We start from the raw sequence: 26,017 nt of genomic DNA, 5'->3' as shown, positions 1-26,017 counted from the left end.
AGCATCTTTTCTTGTGCCTATTGGCCATTTGCACGACTTCTTTGGAGAAAAGTCTATTCAGATTTTTTGCCACCTTTAAAGCAGTTTATTTTGGATTTTTTGGCTATTGAGTTGTAGGAGTTTCTTATATTTTCTGAATATTAATCTCTTATCAGACGTATGGTTTGAAAATATGTTCTCACATTTAGAACAGTATATACTGTCATAAAAACAGACACAAAGACCAATGGAATGGAATAAAGAGCCCAGAAACGAAGTCAAGCACATTCGGTCAAATGGTCTTCAACAAGAGTGCCAATAGACGAAATCAGTCTCTTAAAGAAAGAGTGTGGGGGAACTGGATATCCATGTGCAAAATGAAATTGGGCCCTTGCCTTATACCATACACAAAAATCAACTCAAAATTGATTAAATATTCGAATAGAAGACCTGGAACTGTAAAACTCCTAGAAGAAAAACATAGGGGGAAAGTTCCATGATATTCATCTTGGCAATGATTTCTTGGATATGACACCAAAAGTACAAACAATAAAAGTAAAATTAGACAAGTGGGACTATATCAGACTAACTAAAGAGCTTCTATACAGCACAGGAAAGAATCAAGAGTGAGCGGGAAACCTACAGGATGACTGACCAAGCATTTCTTATAGTAGAAACTGTTTCTGTCCATAAAACGTGCTGACTTATGCCACAGATTTCATACCTTTGGGTAGAAGCACCAGACCAAAGACCCATTGATTTATAAAACGGATCAGCACACTGGCTTACAGGCCAAATCTGGCCCACCACCTGTTTTTAAATAAAGCTTTATTGGAACATGGCTCTGCACATTTGTTTCCATACTTTCTGTGACTGCTTTGGCACTGCAGTAACAAAGTTGAGTAGTCATGCGCATGTGCATGTGCATGCTAAGTCACTTCAGTCATATCCAACTCTGTGTGACCCTATGGACTGCAGCCTGCCAGGCTCCTCTGTCCATGGGATTCTCCAAGCAAGAATACTGGAGTGGGTTGCTGTGCCCTCCTCCAGGGGATCTTCCTGACCCAGGAATCAAACCAGGGTCTCCTGCATTGCAGACAGATTCCTTACCAGCTGAGCTACCAGGGAAGCCCCATCTGGCCTTTCTCAGAAAGGTGTGCAGTGTTCTGATCAATATCCCGAGGATTCTCATTTATCTCCTACACTAACTCATGTTCCCATTCAACAGAAACTTCATAAGGTCTCACATGCCAGGCACTATCCTTAGATTTCAGAGAAACTGGAAAAAAATAAGATTGGTAGTCCTACATTTAAGGGGTTTTATTGATTTTTTATTGTTAAATAACAAATTATAACACACTTATTGGTTCAAACAATACCCATTTATTATTTCACAATTGTACAGGTCAAAAGCCCAAGTGGGCTCATCTGAGGTCTCCACTCAGTTTCAAGGCAGAAATCAAGGTGTGGGTCAGGCTGGACTCCTGTCTGGACGCCCAGGGAAATAATTCAGTTCTCATCTCCTTTTCATTATAGGGGACTGGAATGCAAAAGTAGGAAGTCAAGAAACACCTGGCGTAACAGGCAAGTTTGGCCTTGGAGTATAGAATGAAGCAGGGCAAAGGCTAATAGAGTTTTGCCACAAGAACGCACTGGTAATAGCAAACACCCTATTCCAACAACACAAGAGAAGACTCTACATGTGGACATCACCAGATGGTCAACACCGAAATCAGATTGATTATATTCTTTGCAGCCAAAGATGGAGAAGCTCTATACAGTCAGCAAAAGCAAGACCAGGAGCAGACTGTGGCTCAGATCATGAACTGCTTATTGCCAAATTCAGACTTAAATTGAAGAAAGTAGGGAAAACCACTAGACCATTCAGGTATGACCTAGATCAAATCCCTTATGAGTATACAGTGGAAGTGACAAATAGATTTAAGGGACTAGACCTGATAGACAGAGTGCCTGATGAACTATGGACAGAGGTTCGTGACATTGTACAGGAGACAGGGATCAAGAAAATCCCCATGGAAAAGAAATGCAAAAAAGCAAAATGGCTGTCTGAGGAGGCCTTACAGATAGCTGGGAAGAGAAGAGAAGTGAAAAGCAAAGGAGAAAGGAAAGATATTCTCATCTGAATGCAGAGTTCCAAAGAATAGCAAGGAGAGATAAGAAAGCCTTCCTCAGCGATCAGTGCAAACAAATAGAGGAAAACAACAGATTGGGAAAGACTAGAGACCTCTTCAAGAAAATTAGAGATACCAAAGGAACATTTCATGCAAAGATAGGCTCGATAAAGGACAGAAATGGTATGGACCTAACAGAAGCAGAAGATATTAAGAAGAGGTGGCAAGAATACACAGAAGAACTGTACAAAAAAGATCTTCACGACACAGATAATCACGATGGTGTGATCACTCATCTAGAGCCAGTCATCCTGGAATGTGAAGTCAAGTGGGCCTTAGAAAGCATCACTACGAACAAAGCTAGTGGAGGTGATGGAATTCCAGTTGAGCTATTTCAAATCCTCAAAGGTGATGCTGTGAAAGTGCTGCACTCGATATGCCAGCAAATCTGGAAAACTCAGCAGTGGCCACAGGACTGGAAAAGGTCAGTTTTCATTCCAATCCCAAAGAAAGGCAATGCCAAAGAATGCTCAAACTACCGCACAATTGCACTCATCTCACATGCTAGTAAAGTAATGCTCAAAATTCTCCAAGCCAGGCTTCAGCAATACGTGAACCGTGAACTTCCAGATGTTCAAGCTGGTTTTAGAAAAGGCAGAGGAACCAGAGATCAAATTGCCAATATCCGCTGGATCATCGAAAAAGCAAGAGAGTTCCAGAAAAACATCTATTTCTGCTTTATTGACTATGCCAAAGCCTTTGACTGTGTGGATCACAATAAACTGTGGAAAATTCTGAAAGAGATGGGAATACCAGACCATCTGACCTGTCTCTTGAGAAACCTGTATGCAGGTCAGGAAGCAACAGTTAGAACTGGACATGGAACAACAGACTGGTTCCAAATAGGAAAAGGAGTCCGTCAAGGCTGTATATTGTCACCCTGCTTATTTAACTTCTATGCAGAGTACATCATGAGAAACGCTGGGCTGGAAGAAACACAAGCTGGAATCAAGATTGCCGGGAGAAATATCAATAACCTCAGATATGCGGATGACACCACCCTTATGGCAGAAAGTGAAGAACTAAAGAGCCTCTTGATGAAGGTGAAGGAGGAGAGTGAAAAACTTGGCTTAAAGCTCAACATTCAGAAAACTAAGATCATGGCATCTGGTCCCATCACTCCATGGGAAATAGATGGGGAAACAGTGGAAACAGTGTCAGACTTTACTTTTTTGGGCTCCAGAATCACTGCTGATGGTGACTGCAGCCATGAAATTAAAAGACGCTTACTCCTTGGAAGGAAGGTTATGGCCAACCTAGATAGCATGTTTAAAAGCAGAGACATTACTTTGCCAACAAAAGTCCGTCTAGTCAAGGCTATGGTTTTTCCAGTGGTCATGTATGGATGTGAGAGTTGGATGGTGAAGAAAGCTGAGCGCCGCAGAATTGATGCTTTTGAACTGTGGTGTTGGAGAAGACTCTTGAGAGTCCCTTGGACTGCAAGGAGATCCGATCAATCCATCCTAAAAGAGATCAATCCTGGGTGTTCATTGGAAGGTCTGATGTTGAAGCTGAAACTCCAATACTTTGGCCACCTCATGCGAAGGGTTGACTCATTGGAAAAGACCCTAATGCTGGGTAGGATTGGGGGCAGGAGGAGAAGGGGACGACAGAGGATGAGATGGTTGGATGGCATCACCGACTCGATGAACATGGGTTTGGGTAGACTCCGGGAGTTGGTGATGGACAGAGAGGCCTGGCGTGCTGCAATTCATGGGGTCGCAGAGAGTCGGACACGACTGAGCGACTGAACTGAACTGAACATCTCATCCAGGTTGTTGGCAGAATCCAGTTCTTTGCAGCTACTCTAGATCTGAGGTCCTTTCTATCAGGCTGGCACCACTCTCTGATGCTAGAGGCCACCTACATTCTCCCATCACCCTCTCCTTCTTCAATCCAGCCATGGCACATTGAGTCCTTCTGCTTTGAATCTCTCTGGATTCCCTTTCTGCCAACTGACAAACTTTTAAGGGCTTGTCATTACACTGAATTCACTTGGATAACCCTGTTTTAAGATCAACTTGCCATATGACATAATCATGGGAGTGATATTTCACCATATTCATTCATAGGTTTTGGGTAATGGGGTGGGGTCAGGGGGAACATCTTTTAGGGGCTATTTTAGAAATTATGCCTTCTACAGGGTATAAGTCATATACTTAGTAGGATAAGCTAACCAGCTATAACAAACAGACCTCCAAATATTGATAGCTGAAAGAATAAAAGGTATATTTATTCTCACATAACTTTCCGAGGAGATGTTCCAGGTTAGTGGAATTCTGCTCCAAGGATCATTCAAGAGCCCAAGCTGATAGTGGCCTTGTCACCTTCAACACTCCAAGCTCACCTTACTTGCTGCCGTCCCAATGGGCTAAAAAGAGAATCAACACTGAGGAACCCATGTAGGCGGGTCTGGGGTTAGGCCTGGAGATGATTCAAAGCACTTCTGCTCATATTCTGTCCAAAATAAATTAGTCACATTATCAGATATAATTTGAAGAGGAAATAAAAGATGATATCTAACTGAGGAAACATGTAACCAACAGTTTTATTACAAAGGAGGAGAGGACAGATTTCGATGGCCACTAGGTTATTCCCTATCCAAGTAGGAACAAAGTGCTGATAGCTATGAATTGACAAATGATTACACCTATGACCACTGAGACTGTGCATGTTGGTTTGTTCTAATTTTCTAAATGCATACATGCATGCTCAGTTGTGTCCAACTCTTTATGATCCCATGGGCTGTAGTCCACCAGGCTCCTCTGTCCATGGGATTTTTCAGGCAAGAATACTGGAGTGGGTTGCCATTTCCTCCTCCAGGAGATCTTCCCAACCCAAGGATCGAACCCACATCTGCTGTATTGGCAGGCGGATTCTTTACCACTGCACCGCATGGGAAGCCCCAACTTTCTAAATATGTAGCTCTTAGTACATTTTAAAATGTAAGTATCCAGACCAGAGATAATGCCAGCCAGCAAGGCAGGTCTAGGGAACCCTGAAGCTGAACTTCAGAGGGCTCTCTCTTCTCGTACTTTGTCCAAAACATGTGGCAGCAGATGTTGGAGTGGAGAAACTCGTTCATGGGCAGAAAGATCTGGATTTGCTCTAAGAAACTCCTAATCTGAGGGGCAGAAGAGGAGGAGATACAGGTAGTCCCCTACCCCAGAAACTCACCTTCTGGGAGAGGGAGGAATGTGGAAGAGGATATGGCCCATCAAAGCCCCAAGACCAATTAAAGCACTGTTCCAGGTGGCCAACTGAGGACAAAACCTAGGAAGGCTTCCGGGGTGAAGTGAGGCGGCATCAGCCCCTAAGAACAGGAATGACAAGGGCGGAGGGAGCAGGGGTCCCTTTACTAGAACCAAGAGGTGGTGAAAAGTGAAGTAGCCTATGCTAGGAGAATGGAAGGGGGACCTGAGAGGGTCCCATGGTGGAGGGGCAGGAAAGAGGGAGGGAGGAAGAAGGCTGGTCATCCAGATGCCAACTGGGGGGATGTAGGGGAGCTGGGGCCAAGAACTTCCTCTTACTCTGTGGCCATGTCCAGCGCTTTGTTTCATTTCTCCATCAGTGTCTGCTGACTACTCGTTGGTAGGAGGACAGAGCTCTAGGGGACCTACACCTCGAGAGGCTTTCAAATGCCTGTTTTCTCCAGCGTTGGCTTAGGGCAGGGTGTCTCCTCTGGTCCATGGCACGCTGTCTTCATAACTGCTCTTTCACTGCCCTATCCTTCCCAAGTGCTCTGGCCTTGGCAGCCAGTTTCTTTTAAAGAATCGCTGAGGCCTGGGGAAAGCCCATGCAGCAGGGGCACTCACCCTGGTAGCTTGCCCAGCATCCCAAGAGCTAGCCCCAAGAAGAGGACAAGCATGATATGTCTTTCCTCTCTCAAATACTCCCAGGCCCACTGAACAGTTTGCCTGAGCCTTGCACTCAAGGGAGGTGAATTAAGATGGAAATTAAGTTCGTGTTCCACACATCAACAGCATAGCATCCACTCCAAGGAAGGGGCACCTTTCACTGATTTGCCAAAGGTGCCGCATGGGCAGCAGCAGTCCTGGCTGTCTCCTCTCATCCCAAGCCTGAGAAGGGCAGGCATTCAGGGTCAGAGCATCCTGCCCCCCAGAGATGCCCCTGCTGGGTACCACTCTTCCTCCCCGGATTCCACAGGCTCAGCTGATTCCTCTGAGAACAGCTGTGTTCTTGTCTCCTAAAGCAATGTTTCTTAGTCCTTAGCATGCCTTAGAATAACGCCGAATACTCATTAAAACACAAATGCCTGGGCCTTACCTGCACAGTTTCCAGTTCAGTAGGGCTTGGGGCCAGCCTGAGAACTGGCATCTTTTGACGTATTCCCAGATGATGCTGATGCTGCTGGCCCAGGGTCCACACTTGGAGAACCACTATCTTAGCTCCTCCTCCTGTCTCAGCAAGAGGATGAAACCAGCTAAGGGGCAGCTTCAGGCCCTGCAGAGCCTCAGTGTTCAGTCCATGCACATTGATTTTAGTGAATGGGAGAAACAAAGGGGAGACTGTTTACTGACTTTGGGATTCCATGAACAACCTGCTCCCTTTTGTCCAGACGTATCACGTTAATGGGAAACCCAAGGGCTCAGGCAGTGTAAAATGTGGAGAGAGGCAGGGTCTGACAGTCTGTATTGTTGAATACAATGGGCTTGGGAAGCTTGGGCTTCCCTCATAGCTCAGTTGGTAAAGAATCTGCCTGCAGTGCAGGAGACCTGGGTTCGATTCCTGGGTCGGGAAGATCCCCTGGAGAAGGAAATGGCAATCCACTCCAGGATTCTTGCCTGGAGAATCCCATGGACAGAGGAGCCTGGCAGGCTACAATCCATGGAGTCGCAAGAGTCAGACATAACTTAGCGACTAAACCACCACCACCACCACCACCACCACCACCATTGTTGAACTCTGGAGAACCTCCTGCCAAACCATCAGAAATAACAAAAATTGAGAAATTTTTATCATTTTTTAGATTCCACATAAAAGGGATAACGTATACGTGTCTTTCTCTGCCTGACTTACTTCATTTAGAATGATAATCTCTGGGTCCATCCGTGTTGCTGCAAATGGCATTATTTCATTCTTTTTATGGCTGAGTAGTATTCCAAGACAGAAACAGTCCCACAGACATAGAATATAAACTTATGGTTACCCAAGGGGAAACAAGGGGAAGGGAAAAAGTAAGAGTTTGGGATTAACAGATACAAACTACTACATATAAATAGATAAACAAGAAGGACTTACTGTATAGTACAGGGAATTATACTCAATATCTGGTAATAAACAATAATGGAAAAGAATATATATGTGTGTGTGCATGCTCAGTCTGACTCTTTGTGACCCCAGGGACTGTGGCCCACCAAGCTCCTCTGTCCATGGAATTTTCCAGGAAAGAATACTAGAGTGACTTGCCATTTTCTCCAGGGGATCTTCCTGATCAGGATCGAACTATGGCTCTTGCATCTCCTGCACTGGCAGTCAGATTCCTTACCATTAGTGCCACCTGGGAAGCTCATAAAGAACATATTTTAAGAAATAATAAAAATAATAATGAAAGCCACCATTTCCTAGGCCTCTGCTCTGTGCCAGGCCCTAAGCTGAATGCCTTATGCAAGCATCCCAGCAGGAGTGCTGGGGATGGTGGGAATCCCTATTGTACACAGACAAGGATCTCAGCTCCACGTCCCCTGAGTAATGGAACAGCCCCAGGCTTCAGGCCACATTCATTTGTCTTCAGACCCCCTGAGCTTCACCACCTCGCCAAGCTGCCTCCCAAAGAGGCTGAGAAAGTTGGAGGCCAGAAGCAGCTACACTCTGGTGACCTAACCCAGGGAGAGAATGTCGTATGTGGAATCAAGCTACCTGATTCCTAGACCTCAGCTTGCCATGGACTCAGTGCATGGCCTCGGGGGATCCCTTCCCTATCAATGCCTCAGTTCCCTGAGCTATAAATTGGAGCTAATAATTCCAGCCCCTGGGGATGCCTTTGGATCAGATGAGAAAGTGTACAAAACGTCTGGCACAGTGTTGAGTTCTTAGCAAAAGCTCAGTAATGTTACTCCCTCTCCAAATGGGCAGCTTCGTCTTCAAGCATGTATTTCGGAGTGATCACTCAGGGGCATATTTAGAAATTCTGCCTTGGAGCTGGGGAGGGGAGGGAATGGAGAGATAGAACAGAGACTGCCCTTCCAGGACATTGTTGCTTCAGTCCCCATGAGGCCTCAGCAGGGGTGGCAGGAAGATGGGCTGACAGAGCTCACAACCACTTGCAGAATCTCCTCAAAGATGCAGAATCCAAAACACAACAAACTAATGCATAGAACAAAAAAGAAACTGACTCACAAATACAGAGAACAAACTAGAGTTACCAATGGGAAGAGGAAGAGGAGAGGGAAAAGATGAAGGCATGGGGTGAAGAGGTACAAACTATTAGGTATAAAATAAGCTACAAGTATATATTGTACAATACAGGGAATATAGCTAATTTTTATAGTAATTATAAATGGAGTAAAATCTTTAAAAATTGTGCATCACTATACTGTATATCTGTAACTTGTACAATATTGTACATCAACTATATTTAGATGAAAAACTAAATTTAATTTTAAAAAATAAAGGAAATTATGTATGTCCCCACCCCCCAGAAAAATGTTGCCTGTCTTCAAGGGTGCTGTGGGGATGTATGTTGGGCCTTATTGCAAGTGCTTATTGCAAAGCAAGCTCTTAAAATATTAGCAGCTATGGTTTTTCCAGTGGTCATGTATGGATGTGAGAGTTGGACGGTGAAGAAAGCTGAGCGCCGCAGAATTGATGCTTTTGAACTGTGGTGTTGGAGAAGACTCTTGAGAGTCCCTTGGACTGCAAGGAGATCCAATCACTTCATCCTAAAGGAGATCAATCCTGGGTGTTCATTGGAAGGACTGATGTTGAAGCTGAAACTCCAATACTTTGGCCACCTCATGCGAAGAGTTGACTCATTGGAAGAGACCCTAATGCTGGGTAGGATTAGGGGCAGGAGGAGAAGGGGATGACAGAGGGTGATACGGTTGGATGGCATCACTGACTTGATGGACATGGGTTTGGGTAGACTCCGGGAGTTGGTGATGGACAGAGAGGCCTGGTGTGCTGCAATTCATGGGGTCGCAAAGAGTCGGACATGACTGAGCGACTGAACTGAACTGAACTCTTGCTGTTGGGGCTTCCCAAGTGGTACTAGCAGTAAAGAACCTGGCTGCCAATGCAGGAGACATAAGACCCAGGATTCGATTCCTGGGTCAGGAAGATCCCCCATAGGAGGGCATGGAAACCCACTTCAGTATTCTTGCCTGGAGAATCCCATGGACAGAAGAGCCAGATGGGCTACAGTCCATAGGGTCGCAAAGAATCAGACATGACTGAAGCAACTTGGCATGCACACATGCACGCACCCTTGTTGTTATAGTTATACCAGTGGGATCTTGCTGCTGCTGCTGCTGCTGCTAAGTCGCTTCAGTGATGTCCGACTCTGTGCGACCCCATAGACGGCAGCCCACCAGGCTCCCCCATCCCTGGGACTCTCCAGGCAAGAACACTGGTTAAAAAAATGAGTCTCAGTTTTCTCATTATAAATAAGTATGTTCATAGAAATGAGCCCCATAAAATTGTTTCAAAATCAAATGAGATCATGCATGGCAACCTCCTAGCATACAGTAAGCACTCAATGAATGTTAAGGCTGATTTCTATCTGGGGGTACCAATGTCCCCATAGCTAGAAGCCAGGGACTGTTTAGTTTTAGCACTGGCAACTCCGTGTCCTATAGATTTCTCTGTCTCAGGTAAACAGGGATAGCTGGTCACCTTCCAACAGCACACCTGGCTAAGCCATGGGAATTTCTGTGCCCATTTCAGAAACACACTGGGAATTTCTGGCCCATATCAAGCTGCTTCTGGAAGCCAGGCCAGGCTCTGGATTGCCCTTGGAGTCTCAGCGGCCCCAGGATTCCTGGGCCAGTGTTCTCAAGATGAAGGGGCTTAGCAAGGCTTGGAGCAGCCTAGAGTCAGAATCGGGTGCACATATCCAGACCCCTGGGGTGACAGATCCCCCCCACCCAGAGCGCAAACAGAGTGGCAGAACCATGGGGAAAAGGAGAGGATCTCTGAAGGTCCTGCTGGGATGAGAGAAAGGAGGGAACAGTGTAATAATGCAGAGTGAGGAGGCTGGGGTGGGGGAAGCAGCTCCTGGGCCCCCAGTCTGTTCCTGGACAGGCTGCCGCAGAGCAGGAAGCCTCCCAGCTGAGCCTGAGAAGCAGTTATCACTGGTGGGTGATTAAGTTACTAATCCTTCAGGGAGAAGACATTTAGAGTCCCATATTAAAGCAGTGCGCGGCAAAATTACATTCCGTTTCAATTTAGTTTAGCAATTCCCGTGATTTAGTTAAATGAAAAGCAATTGTTCCAATTAATAGTATTGAATGTTATTCATCAAAAGTGTCAAAACAGCTCTGTGGTTGCATTAGTAACCCATTCTCTTGTCAGAGATCCGGATAATTCCCCAGGATAGGATGGGGCAATGGCAGAGTATGGGGGCTTTGGGGAAAGGTCACAGCTAGAGAGGGTATTTACCTGCATAGACATGTACATATGTGAAGTCCCATGTGCATGTAGCCTGTGTGCATAGATGAGTGTACATATGGGTACACATGGCCTGTATGCATACTGAGCCAAACTGTACCCAAGTATTCATATTTATATTTGGTATGTGCATACACCAGTGTGCTTAAGTGATGGGACACATGTGTGAGTGTATGTTTGTGCATGTGCTTGTCTGTTCCTGGGCATGTATGCGTGTAAGTAAAAATATGTGCAAGTCCCTTGTGTGTTTGTGTATGTGTGCATATGTATCACATGTATACTTGTGACACGTGTACACAAGTATTTAGACAGCTGTGCATTCCCGTATGTCTGTGTATGTGCACACGTGACCTTGCAGACGTGTCAGTTTCCAAAGGGGTGCATTGTGAGCATCCGAGGGCATGTACATCATGAAAGCGAAAGTGAAAGTCACTCAGTCGTGTCCGACTCTTTGCAACCTCATGGACTATACACTCCATGGAATTCTCCAGGCCAGAATACTGGAGTGGGTAGCCTTTCCCTTCTCCAGGGGATCTTCCCAACCCAGGGATCGAACCCAAGTCTCCCACATTGCAGGTGGATTCTTTACCAGCTGAGCCACCAGGGAAGCCCTGTACATCATGAGGTACAATCATATGTACTGTAAATGTGCCTGTATGCATCAGGGCAGGAGATGAAGGGAGCTTGCTGTCTTGGTAAATGAAGAGAAGACACAATTCTTTCCATCCTTGTGTCATGTGAGTGATCTGGCTTGTCTCTGGGATGCCGCCGTTCAAATGTGGTTTCATGAAGTCAGAGACTTTTCCTGCCATGTTCAAGGTTGTGTGCTTAGGACCAGAAGACAGCCTGGCACAGGGTAAGCTTCAGTGACATACACTAGTTGAGTGGATTAGTGGGTAGATGGTGACTGAGTAGAAGGATGGATGGACAGATGGATGGATGGCTACAGGACCCTGGCTCTATCAGGCCCCCAGTAGCTGGTGGATTCCCCGGTCTTCTCACCTTGGTGTGAATCTCAACCCCTTTGGCTTCCAACTTGAGTCCTATAATAGCACATCCTTGGACAACTCCATCCTGGGCAGGCAGCAGGCTCAGAAAGTCCCCAAGATGCCAGAATCAGCCAGAGCTAAGGACAGAAAGGCAGGGAATTCTTTGGAGAAGCTGAAAAAAGCTGAGTTCAGCACCACAGGGTAATAGGCAGCTGTCCTGGCCAGACATGCCCAAGAGGACACAGGCCAACAAGGGCCCTTTGGGGCTTGTGCCCCCTCAAGCCAGGGTTCCCACATAAGGTTTGTGTCCCTGGGCTGCAGCCACCAACTCCTAACTCCATCTCAGGCCAGTCCTACTCTAGCCCTGACTTCTTTCCTGCCGGGGACACCTCCCACAGCAGGGAAGCTACTTCCCCATCCCTGTCCAGACGCTGATGAAGTTCAGCATTATCCCATTCCCACAGACCAAGAAGATCAAAGGAATCTACCAGGGGCCTCCTAGCTCCATCCTCCGCATGTCCCAGACTTCCCTGGACCTTGCTTCTCTCTGCAGCTGATCAGATCCTGGAGGGGCCCCAATACCCCAAATGACCCACTTTTTGTGGTTGTCGATTATCTTACCATCACCTCTGAGCTTTGACAATTTAACCTGGTCCACCTGTTGTCAGGGCCCGCCCCCTAGTGGCTGACTCTGGCCCACATGCTGCCCCCACCCACCCCCTGGCACCAATTCTGAGCCTGGTCCCCACCTCCACTAGCCTGAGCCAAAAAGGACCTCTAAGTCCTTGCAGAGGCTCTGCAACAGCCCCATTTCCCCCTTTCCAGACACAGGCACAGAGATACCCGTCACACAATGGGGGCCTGGCTGCCCAGAGTTTGCATTGCCCCCAGCAGCCTCCCCAGGCTGTATGTGCGTCCATTCATCAGGATGGTGATTAAGCACCAAGAGGAAGTGTTAGGATGTGACCCCTGAACCCGCGAGACTCATAAAGACAATAGCTGGGGCCGTGGCGAGAGGCTTCAGGCGTCCTGTCTATTTTGGGGCGGCCTCGAGCTCAGCTGGCCAACACCCAGGGCATCCTGAGGCTCATTAATTTGTGTGAGAGTGACGGAGACAGGATGAAGGGTCTGAGAGGCCTTCCGCCAGCCGTTTCCTCCCAGCCCACCAGCCCTGCTTGGTACTCCACTCACGGAGCCCCTGACTCTGGCCTCTGGAGACCCCTCCTTGCTCATTCTCTGTGGTGGACCCAGCCACCTTCCTCTCCTTTCAAAGGCTTTTACTGAGAGTTGAGAGGTTCTGCCCCTTCTGGGACCCACTCTTTGTTTTCTCCGCAAGGGAAGCAAAGGAAGAAGTGAAACACTGTCGGCCTCATCCAGGCGGAGGCCGTGGAGAATCTCCCTCGAAAGAGCCTTCTGGTGCTCTGTTCCCACCGCCTGGCCTCCGCTGAGCCCGGGAGTTGTTCAGTCGCTCAGTCATGTCCGACCCTTCGCGACCCCACGGACTGCAGCACACAGGCTTCCCTGCCCTTCACCATCTCCCGGAGCATGCTCAAACTCATGTCCGTTGAGTCGGTGATACCATCCAGCCATCTCATCCTCTGCCATCCCCTTCTCCTACCTTCAATCTTTCCCAGCATCAGGGTCTTTTCTGAGTCAGCTGGGAGTAGCAAGAGGTTAACGCCTGGGGCCTTTGGGCTCCACAGTAGGCTGGAGCCAAAGGACCAAGGGTTAGATACACAACTGTTAGGTATGCGTCTCCCCCAGCCACTTATCTCCCAATTGCTGGTAGCTTGAAACTGACCACAGTGTAAGTATTTATACCACTGAAACTGGCAAACTCTATCACAAACAGTATGATCAAGGAAGGCCTGGGCCCCTGTCACATTCTCTGGCTGGAATTCCCTCATCCAAATGACTTGGTTGAAAAGTATTGCTTGGGATGACATTAGGGTCACAGAGACTTGGAGTGCATACCCACATGTAGTTCCTGGTACCCTAACCCCACTCATCCATCTTTGCAATCTCTGGTCTTGGATGGGACAGAGACAGATCAGTCTTCAAAGTCAGGCTAGATCCTACCTGCAGCCCTGTTCATGTCACTTCACCTCGTTGATCCTTCACTTCTTCAAAATAGGAGCTGTAACTTTATAGGCTTCATGGGGCTCGTATTTCTGCAAAATAGGAGCTGTAGCTTCATAGGGCTCATTCTAGGACTGGGACTCCATAAGGCTCCTGTGAAAACTGAGTCGACTGTGTCATGTGAAGTATTCAGCATCTTGAGGCCCTTGCAGGACTGACTGATTGTAAAGTGAAATAATCATCAGCTGTGGTTACTATGTTTGCTATTATTACTTTCCTCATCATGTATCTTCAGGCTAAAAGAAGAGTCTATAAAAACTTTTGCAGTACTTTTTTCCTTTAAAATGCTCTGATAACATAAACTGGAAGGGGCCTTGTGCCTTCTTCAGCTTTGCCTGTGCCCGGGTCCAAGCATAACCTTTGGCTGACAGTAAGTAGCCAATGACTGACAGGTGACCAACCACACAACTCAGCAGCTTTTTAGGGAACGTGACTTTTCTAACACAGTGAAAGAGTCCTACTGACCTTCCTCTTCGCTCAGGATGCCTGTCTTAGTGTCAGTTGTTCCAAACCCAGTTTTCTTGGTTTTAGGAATACAGCACCCTGGGAGAACCTGAGGAATGGCATCTACTCAGAGCCTCAGAGAAAGGAGGACTATGCCAACTGCTTCCCCAGGCTCACAGCAAAAGCAAAGAACAAAATCAGAAGAGCTGAGATTTTTTTTCCCAGAAAGGAGCATCTCTGGCCCTTGGGTGAGTGGAGCACCTTATCTTCGTCTTCAGCCCCCAAGGGGATGCCTTGTGGGAGGTCAGAAGTACCACGGAACATCCCCAGCTCTGTCATCCTCTCATATCTGCTCCAGCAGGTGCTATGTTTGGGGAGTGGGGGTGGACCAGCAGAGCAGAGGATGGCTTGCTAAGGAGAAGCAGAAATTAAACAGTGTAAGATTCATCTGGACTCAAGCTCTCTTTTGTGTAGCTTTCAGCAATTGCTTTCATTTCTTTGAGCTTCTATTTCTGCAAAAATCAAGACTATAAGGCTGCTCTCAAAATCCTAGCAGAAACAGTCTATGCGGTGAAGTTGACGGAAAGCCCTGGTGCCTAATTAGTGCTCAGAATGTATCTGTTTGGCATCTTCCTGATCATCAGGAACATATTTTGCCTGAGAGCCAAAAACCACAGTATTAAGTAGGACTGTTTATTGCTTATTGCTCAAGCAAAGCCCTGGGTCCAAAGAGGCAAAAGTCTGCTTCCTGGCCTGTTGCTACAGTACAGGTAGGACCTCTGTTCCCCAAACCGTTCCTAAGTCCAGCTAGCCAGGAATATAACCTGGAGATAACATTATCTGTGAGGGTTGCTCACCCTCAAAAGGGCAAGATGCTATGAGCAAGAAGGCAAAGATTCAAAACCTCAAATCTTTGGACCAGATCAAAACGATGAAGTCCTGATAGCATCAATACTTGAAGAGAGAAGGGCCACTTGAATCCCTAACTTCCCATGCACACATGGGAGTATCCGCATGGATATGTGGGCATAAGGACTTGTGTGTACTGACATGCCTGTTCCTGGGCAGAGTTATGGATGCGAGCTTGCCCCTGTGGACTTCTTATGAGTACACATGTTCTGAGTACAGGTACTTCCCGGACATGTAGGCACAGGGAACGGATGCATGTGTATATATGTGCATGCACACACTTATGCATGGGTGTGAGTATCTGGGTACTGGTACCTGTATGTGCAAGCATAGGGTTACACTTATGAATGAATGAACAAGGTGGCTGCCTGTGTGTGCCACTCTGGCCGTGGACCATCTGCAGTAGCCACAGGTGAATAAATGTGCAAGCATGTGCCTATGAACTCGTATGTATTTTTAGCATCGGAGAGGACAAATAAACAGCATAAACAAGATGGTTGGGGAGAGGAGGGGTTTAAATACTTAGGAAGACAAACAACCCCCACAAGGACTTCACAAGCACCCATTATGTACAAATAATGTACATGCTAATTACAAATTACTCTTTTCTGCTCATTAAAGCAGAACCACTGCGCTCTGTTAGCTCAGTTTGGGTTACTCTACACACTGGAAAGTAATAAAAATGGCTTCTGGGTCAGGAAGACTGCCACATGGGGCACAGGAAGCCTTCTCAGCAATGAAAATGGTCACCCAGACCAGGCACCAGGGCACTGACGCTGACTCCTCTGTCCACCGAACCCTGTGTTCAATCAGTCACCAAATTCAGTCGAGTTCACCTCCTCCTGTCCGTCTTCATTGATACTATTAGCTCAAGTCACTGCTTCTCTTCTCTGACAGCATCGGACAGCAGCCCACACTGCCTCCAACTGCTCCCCCAGACTTCCCTCTGGCTCCTCTCCAAACCATCCCCTAAGACACTGTCGGCAAACCTGCCCACCTTACTCCTGCACTTAAAGCCCGCCACAGCTTCCCCATCACTTCCAAGCATTGTTCAACCCCAGGGCTTGTCCAGCCACGACAGGAGTGCCAGATACTTCTGCAGCCTTGTTCCCTGCACATCACATCCAGCAAGGTGGAGTGACTCCCAGACATTTCCCAAGTCCATCCTCCTCCATCTGGTTGAGACCTCCAGGTCTGAGCTCACATTCTCCCTCAGTCCCCAATGCCCTTTTCCATTCCTGCTCCACTGGCTGGATCTGCACAGTGAACTCCTATTTCATCTTGGAAACCCCTATTCTAGGAAAACATCTCCTAGTCCCTCTGGCTTTTTCCTAATTCTGTGCTTTGTGCCCAAGCACCTGTTCATCATTTATTGACTATCTCCTCAATGAGACTGCAGGCAGGGGCTTTATTTTGTTGATTGTTAGGTGCATGTCTGATATCTAGAACACTTTCTGACATATGTGCCTGTGTGCATGCTAAGTCACTTCAGTCTTGTCCAATTTTTTGCAAACCTATGGACTTTAGCCCACCAGGCTCCTCTGTCCACGGCATTTTCCAGGCAAGAATACTGGAGTATGTTGCCATTTCCTCCTCCAGGGGATCTTCCCAACCCAGGGATCGAATCTGTGTCTCCTATGTCTCCTGCATTGGCAGGCAGGTTCTTTTCACTAGCGCCATTTGGGAAGCCCTTCTGACATGTAGTAGATATTTAATAAACACAAGCTGAATGAAAACTTAATTAATATCCTTATTATACTGCTCAATCCTTCTTATTATCACTGCAACTGATATATCTGTTTTACCCGCTTGAGATTAGGGGTTTTAATTATGATTAAACACTGAATTGAGCTTCCCAGCATGTGTTTTTCAAGATGTCCTTCTTGTCTCCCCAAGACCACTGCTTTTTGACAACTGCCAGTTGTGAGTCAATTCTCTTCACAGACTAGAGCTGCCAGGACTCAGGTGCACCACCTAGAGGCTGAAAAGTGAAGCACCTCAGAAAAGAAAGTCCCAGAAGAAGCCTTCTTCGTGGCCAGCAAAATACAGTCACCCTAGTCATTATTTCCAACACAGTTACATCCGAGGGTGGGTCAGAAGAGGCTCCCAGTCTCAGCTTCAGTGATGTGTCCAGAATCAGTCTTTGTCATACATTCTGGGTCCCAGTCAGAAGTACCGGCTCCATCCCCACCACCCCCTCCCACCCGTTCTTCCTACTATGTTCCCCCTTTGGGCACTTTCCGCCCTACTGACTTCTGCCCTGCCCCTCTTGTCCAATCAAAAAAGTCCTCATAACCTAGAAGGTCCAACAATTGTGTTCCTTCTCTCGTGCTCCATCGCTCCAGGTAAATATTTGTCAATCCTCTATCTAGCAGCTTTCTTGTTCCTGGCACTAAGAAGTCAAGACTTGGTGAAACCATAACGGTTTTCTGCTTACAACATTTTTCAGAGCTACTGGTTGACTCCGCACTTTAGTCTTCTATATGTCCCACTTCCCAAAGATATTTTTCACAATGACGTCTTATCCCTCCCTATAACACAGAAGCAGTGGCCAACTTTAAAGAGGCACCTTCTTTTCCCAAAACCAAAATACTTAACTTATCTGGAAACTAAACATATAATTATTTGTTAATAGGTCGGCATCCTTTGAGACATGTCAAGAGTTTTTGAAGGCAAGATTCATCCCATCAACTTCTACATGCTAAGTTCCAATCCAGGATTTTTTCTGAAAATCTGAAACATTTTGATGGAAGATGCATTACCTCTCCATCTTCCAAGCTCAGGGATCTGGTAGCAATTGAAATTTCCCGACATGGTAAAACATAACTATGAAGATATCAGACAGTATATGAGAAAGAAAAGCAACTATTAAAACAACATAAGGAAAATGGGAATAAACTTGCCCAGTACTGTAACCCTAGGAAAGAGGGCTTTGCAAAGTCATTTGCATAACCGAACAGCAGTATATTTCTCCATAAGAGAGTGCAGATGAAGAATATCAGAATACAACATAAAGAAGATCTAAACAAAGGGAGAGATATACCATGTTCATAGATGCTGAGACAATGATCTGAAGATGGCAGTTCTCTCCCAAAGTAATCTATCTCTCAATTCAACGAAAAATCTGCCAAAACACACACACACACACACATATATATGTGTGTGTGTGTGTGTATACATACACATAGAGAGAGAGAGACAGTGACATATAGCAAGTTGATTCTAAGATTCATACAGTTCAGTAGAGGGCAAAAGACAACCATAATAATTCTGAAAGAAGAGGAGAAAGAAAAGAAAGAAGAGAATGAGTGTGAGAGGAGCGACTCCCTTAATATAATAAATACAAAATGAGTAAAGCATCTAAGTAGATATTGCTCCAAAAACAATTCATAATAGCCAATAAGCACAAGAAGAAAATGCTCAACATCATTACTCATCAGGGAAATGCAAAAAACAAAAATTACAGTGAGATAGCACTTCACATCTATGGCATGGCTGTAATTTTAAACATGGGAATTAACAAATATATGTGAGGATGTAGAAAAACTAGAATCTTCATTCAGTGCTGTGGAAATATAAAATGGTGAAGCCAACTTAAGAAATAGTGTAGCTGATCCTCAAAAAGTCAGAGTTACCATATAACCCAGCAATTCCTGTCCAAGGTATATAACCAAGAGAATTAAAGCCATATGTTTATACAAAAACCTGTACAAGAAAATTCATAGCAGCCTTATTCTTACCAGCCAAAAAGTAGAAAATTGAAGTGTCCATCAACTAATAGATGGATAAACAAATTGTGGTATAGACATACAATGGAATAGTATCCAGCCATAAAAAACAAAATAGTACTGTTACGTACAACACATGGATGAATCTTGAAAATATTACACCACATGTATAAAATATCCAGAATAGACAAATCTATTAAAATGAAAAGTAGGCTAGTGGCTGTCTAGGGCTGAGGGGGAATGGGGAATTTGGAAGTGATATTTAAACAGTACAGAATTTCTTTGGGGGGTGGTGATAGAAATGTTCTAATATTGATTGGGGTGATGATTGCATAATTCTGGGAATATTAAAAAAAATAGTACACTTTGAAAGAGTGAACTTTATATGTAAATTATATCTTAATATTTTAAAACAATAACTATAAAGCTGTAGCAATTAAAACATGCAGTGCTGGTGTAAAGATAAGCAAATCAAAGAGGAAAAAACTCCAAAGCCCACCTACTCATAAAGGAATTCAGTGTAGGGCAGAGTTGACATTATAAATTAGTGGAGAAATGGTTTAGTCAATAAATGGTGTTGTCCATCTAGCTATGTATATGAAAATTAAAATAAAGTTTAATCGCATATCCATGCCCCTCACACATAAAAATTTCAAATAAGTTGATGAACCTAAGTGTAAAAAACAATTAAAATCTGTAAAACTTTCAGAGGAAAATATTGCAAGACAAACTTAAGACATCATGAGAGTAAGATTTTTGAACAAAACCAAAAAGCACAAACCAAAATGAAAAACATAGTCTTTTTCTATGTTAAAATTTTAAATTATGAATGGATAATGCAAAACTCACAGAGAAAACAAACTTGTGGCTACCAAAGGAGAGAGAAAAGGGGAAGGAATAAATTAGGAGTATGGGATTAGCAGACACAAACTATTACATATAAAACAAATAAATGCTGAGCTACTGTATGGCACAGTGAAATATACCCATTATCTTGTAAGAACCTGTAACAGAGCATAATCTGCAAACATACTGAATCATTATGCTGTATAGTTGAAACCAACATTATATTGTAAACCAACTGTGCTTCAATAAAAAATTTTTAATTTTAGAATAACGTAGATATTATAAAATATAATAAAAAAGAATTATACAGGGGCTTCCCTGGTGGCTCAGTGGTAAAGAATCTGCCTGCAATTCAGGAGCTGCAGGAGATGTTGGTTTAATCTCTGGGTCTGGAAGACCCACTGGAGGAGGGCATGGCAACTCACTCCAGTATTTTTGCCTGGAGAATCCCATGGACAGAGGAGCCTGGTGGACTACAGTCCATAGGATCACACAGAGTTGCACACGACTAAAGCGATTAACATGCACACATGCACACAATCAACAAATGCCTGACTCTTGGAACTTTTTAAATTAATTAAAAAAAAAAACAATACAACAATATGCAAAAGATAGGAACCAGCAATTTTCAGCAAACATCAGTGGCAAATATGCAAAAGAATCTCAAAATCGGTAGCAATGAGGGAAATACAAAACAATGAGCTACCACTTCTCAGTCTTCACATCTATGTATTTATGAGTTGCTGTTGAGGATGCATGGAAATGAAAATTCTGATAAAAACTCTTAGTGGAAATATAAACTGATACAACCACTGTGAAAAAAACTGGCAGGTCTAATAGTGACAGTCATACAGTAATGCTTGACTATTCTCATTTTAGATCTCCCCCCTGGAGGGGAGACAAAACAGAGGTACAAGAATCTATGAACAAGGACACACTCCAGCACTATTCAGACTTCCCTGATAGCTCAGTTGGTAAAGAATCCGGCTGCAACGCAGGGGAGCCTGTTTCGATTCCTGGATTGGGAAGATCCTCTGGAGAAGGAATAGGTTACCCACTCCAGTATTCTTGGGCTTCCTTTGTGGCTCACCTGTTAAAGAATCTGCCCGCAACGTGGGAGACCTAGGTTCAATCCCTGGGTTGGGAAATGTCCCTGGAGAAGGGGAAGGCTACCCACTCCAGTATTCTCACCTAGAGAATTCCATGGACTGTTCCCATGGGGTCGAAAAGAGTCAAACACAAATGAGCGATTTTCACTTTCACTTTCCAGCGCTGTTTATATAGTGAAACCCTGGACACAACAGAAGGCATATAAGGACATAATAAGGAAAGTATAGCTTAGTTGCAGCTCAATGTAGCAGTTCCAATGAATGAGTCATACCTCTGTATCATTGTGGAAAAATTTCAAAAATACATTTATTAAAATTTTCAGAATTGTACCTGCAATTTGATAGGGTTTGTGTAAATTTTAAATAATCCAAACAATATGCCATATATATGCGTTAATACAGGATCATTTGTTTTTCTCTTTCTGACTTACTTCACACTGTATGACAGACTCTGGATCCATCCACATTACTATAAATGACCCAAGTTCATTCCTTTTAATGGCTGAGTAGTATTCCATTGCATATATGAAAAATGATACTAAGGAACCTATTTGCAGGGCAGGAATAGAGACACAGACATAGAGAATGGACATGTGGACCCAGCGCAGAGGAAAGAGAGGGTGGAACGAATTGGGAGAGTACCATTGACATATATACCAACTATCATGTGTGAAACAGATAGCTATTAGGAAGCTGTCATGTAGCACAGTGAGCTCACCTTGGTGCTCTGTGATGACCTAGAGGGGTGGGATGTGGGTGGGGTGGGAGGGAGACTCAAGCGGTAGGGGATATATGTGTATATACATAGAGCTGATTCACTTTGTTGCACAGCAGAAACTAACACAACGTTATAAAGCAATTCTGTGTGTGCTCAGTCTCTCAGTCATGCCAACTCTTTGCGATCCCATGGACTAGCCCATCAGGTTTCTCTGTCCATGGAATCTTCCAGGCAAGAATACTGGAGTGGGTTGCCATTTCCTTCTCCAAGGAATCTTCCTGACCCAAAGATTGAACCTGCAGCTCCTGAGTCTCCTACACTGGTAGGCAGATTCTTTACCATTGCCCCACCCGGGAAGCCCAAAGCAATTATACTCCAATAAAAAATATGTCATTTGTAAATACATCTTTAGAACATACTTACATGTTAACTTTTAAAACATGGGACCTCCCTTGTGGCTCAGATGGTAAAGAATCCGCCTCCAATGTGGGATATCTGGGTTCGATCTATGGGTTGGGAAGATCTCCTGGAGAAGGGAAAGGCTACCCACTCCATTATTCTGGCCTGGAGAATTCCATGGACTGTGTAGACCATGGGGTCGCAAAGAGTCAGACACAACTGAGTGACTTTCACTTTCACTTTAAAACTTGGAAAGAAAGTTCAGTTCAGTCATTCAGTTGTGTCTGACTCTGCGACCTCATGGACTGCAGCATGCCAGGCCTCCCTGTCCATCACCAACTCCTGGAGCTTACTCAAACTCATGTCCATTGAGTCGGTGATGCCATCCAACCATCTCATCCTCTGTCGTCCCCTTCTCCTCCCACCTTCAATCTTTCCCAGCATCAGGGTCTTTTCAAATGAATCAGTTCTTTGCGTCAGGTGGCCAAATTATTGGAGTTTCAGCTTCAACATCAGTCCTTCCAATGAATACCCAGGACTGATCTCCTTTAGGATGGACTGGTTGGATCTCCTTGTACTCCAAGGGACTCTCAAGAGTCTTCTCCAACACCACAGTTCAAAAGCATCAATTCTTCAGCGCTCAGCTTTCTTTATAGTTCAACTGTCACATCCATACATGACCACTGGAAAAACCATAGCCTTGACTAGACAGACCTTTGTTGACAAAGTAATGTCTCTGCTTTTCAATATGCTGTCTAGGTTGGTCATAACTTTCCTTCCAAGGAGCATGCGTCTTTTAATTTCATGGCTGCGGTCACCATCTGCAGTGATTTTGGAGCCCCCAAAAATAAAGCCTCTCACTGTTTCCATTGTTTCCCCATCTATTTGCCATGAAGTGATGGGACCAGATGCCATGATCTTAGTTTTCTGAATGTTGAGTTTTAAGCCAACTTTTTCACTCTCCTCTTTCACTTTCATCAAGAGGCTCTTTAGTTCTTCTTCACTTTCTGCCATAAGGGTGGTGTCATCTGCATATCTGAGGTTATTGATATTTCTCCCAGCAATCTTGATTCCAGCTTGTGCTTCTTCCAGCCCAGCATTTCTCATGATGTACTCTGCATAGAAGTTAAATAAGCAGGGTGACAATATACAGCCTTGACGTACTCCTTTTCCAATTTAGAACCAGTTTGTTGTTCCATGTCCAGTTCTAACTATTGCTTCTTGACTGCATTCAGATTTCTCAGGAGGTAGGTCAGGTGGTCTGGTATTCCCATCTCTTGAAGAATTTTCCACAGTTTGTTGTGATCCACACAGTCAAAGGCTTTGGTGTAGTCAATAAAGCAGAAGTAGATGTTTTTCTGGAACTCTCTCACTTTTTCGATGAGCCAGTGGATGTTGACAATTTGATCTCTGATTCTTCTGCCTTTTCTAAACCCAACTTGAACATCTGAAAGTTCTCATGTCAAGTATTGTTGAAGCCTGGTTGGTAGAGTTTTGAGCATTATTTTGCTAGTATGTGAGATGAGTGCAATTGTGCAGTAGTTTGAACATTCTTTGGCATTGCCTTTTTCGGGGATTGGAATGAAAACTGACCTTTTCCAGCCCTGTGGCCACTGTTGAGTTTTCCAAATTTGCTGACATATTGAGTGCAGCACTTTCACAGCATCATCTTTTAGGATTTGAAATAGCTCAGCTGGAGTTCCATCACCTCCACTAGCTTTGTTTGTAGTGATGCTTCCTGAGGCCCACTTGACTTCAGACTCCAGGGTGTCTGGCTCTAGGTGAGTGATCACACCATCGTGGTTATATGGGTCATGAAGATCTGTTTGGTACAGTTCTTCCGTGTATTATTTCTGTGTGGGAAGAAAGAATATACACCAAAGTCGTACCTCTAGGGTACAAGGTCAGGGAGAAAGAAATTGTGTGTCCTTTTCTTTAACTGTATCTGTAACACTTTATTTTTCAGCTAGTTAATCCAAATATGGCAAAACACAAGTGTTTGTCAAATTTAGGGGTAGATTAATGATTCTGTTATATCACCCTCTATAATTGTCTGTATACTTTAAACAGTTCATAATCAACTTTAAAAAAGTTATAGGGGGCCACAAGACTGAAGTTGGGAGATCAGTTAGAAATCCATAGCAAAAATGCTGGCAAACATGGGCCAGGATGGTTTCATGAGGCATGTGAAGAAGAGATGAAGAGTAGATGGAATTGAAAATGGAGACAATTTGATAGGTAGAATTGAGAGAACCTGATGACTGATTAGATCAGAAAGAAATAAAAGAGTCAAAACTGCCATGCAAATGTCACAGTTGGGTGAAAGCATGGTAACCACTGACTGAGTTAGAGAAGTGAAGTGAAGCGAAAGTCCCTCAGTCGTGTCCGACTCTTTGCGACCCCATGGACTATACAGTCCATGGAATTCTCCAAGCCAGAATAATGGAGTGGGTAGCCGTTCCCTTCTCCAGGGGATCTTCCCAACCCAGGGATTGAACCCCGGTCTCCCACATTGCAGGTGGATTCTTTACCAACTGAGCCACCAGGGAAAGAGGAGTTGACTTGAGCAAAGTAATGAACTAAGTTAGGGAAATGTCTGATTTGAGATATTAGATAAATAAATAGTCCTCTTGTCCAGTGATCAGAACAAAGACTTGCAGGTTTGACGTAGAATGCAGTTGGCAAATGAAGACCTGGGATGGTGTGTGGGGAGGAAAGTGGGCAAAGAATGAAACCCTGGAGCACCCCAAAATGTAAGGTTGTGGGCTGAGAAAAAGGTTGAAAATGTGACTGAGATGTGACCAGAGAGGAGAATAGCAGACAAAGAGAAGGTGGAGGCCCAGAACAAAATAATAATAATAAAGTGAACTTTCCAAAAATGGATGGAGATGTCAGTACCACCTGGTACTCCATCATGTGAAACCAGGTCCCCAAATTGCCGAAATTGGATGTAACAATGCAGAGGTCATTGCTGATCTGGGATTAGGACTAAAATTGTGGCGGAGTGACTGAAAGGGAGAGAATTTTGTCAGCTGGTGTAGACACTTGCTTTGAAGTCAGATGGCCTGGGATCAACTTCCACAGCAGCGTGTGCCTCACGGCAAGTTACCTTATCTTGTGTTTCATTGTTGTTCAGTTGCTAAATCATGTCTGACTCTTTGTGACCCCACAGACTGCAGCACACCAGGCTTCCCTGTCCACTATTCCAGACTTTGCTCAAACTCATGTCCATTGATTCAGTGATGTCATCCAACCATCTCATCCTCTGCCACTGCCCTCTCCTCCTGCCTCAATCTTTCCCAGCATCAGGTCTTTTCCAGTGAGTTAGGTCTTCACATCAGGTAGCCAAAGTATTGGAGCTTCAGCTTCAGTGTCAGTCTGTCCGATGAATATTCAGGGTTGATTTCCTTTAGGATTGACTGGTTTGACCTCCTTGCTATCCAAGAGACTCTCAAGGATCTTCTCCAGCACCAGAGTTCAAAAGCATTGATTCTTTGGTGCTTAGCCTTCTGTAGGTCTTCCCTGGTGGCTCAGTCAGTAGAGTCTGTGCAATGCGGGAGACCCTGTTTCAGACCCCTTCAGTTGGGAAGATCCCCTGGAGAAGGAAATGGCAACCCACTCCAGTATTTTTGCCTGGAGAATTCCATGGACAGTGGAGCCTGGTGGGCTATAGTCCATGGGGTCACAAAGAGTCAGACACAACTGAGTGACTAACATTTTCACTTTCTTTTTTCAGCCTTCTTTACGTCCAACTCATGTCTGTAAATGACTGCTAGAAAAACCATAGCTTTGACTATATGGTCTTCTTTAGGCAAAGTGATGTCTCTGTTTTTTAATGTGGTATCTAGGTTTTTCATAGCTTTTCTTACAAGGAGCAAGTGTTTTAATTTCATGACTGCAGTCACTGTCTGGAGTGATTTTGGAGCCCAAGAAAATA

Source organism: Giraffa tippelskirchi, chromosome 13, assembly GCF_054371585.1.
Source record: "Giraffa tippelskirchi isolate mGirTip1 chromosome 13, T2T-mGirTip1v1.2.pri, whole genome shotgun sequence".
Lineage (NCBI taxonomy): Eukaryota > Metazoa > Chordata > Mammalia > Artiodactyla > Giraffidae > Giraffa > Giraffa tippelskirchi.
Note: the sequence above shows the minus strand (reverse complement) of the source record.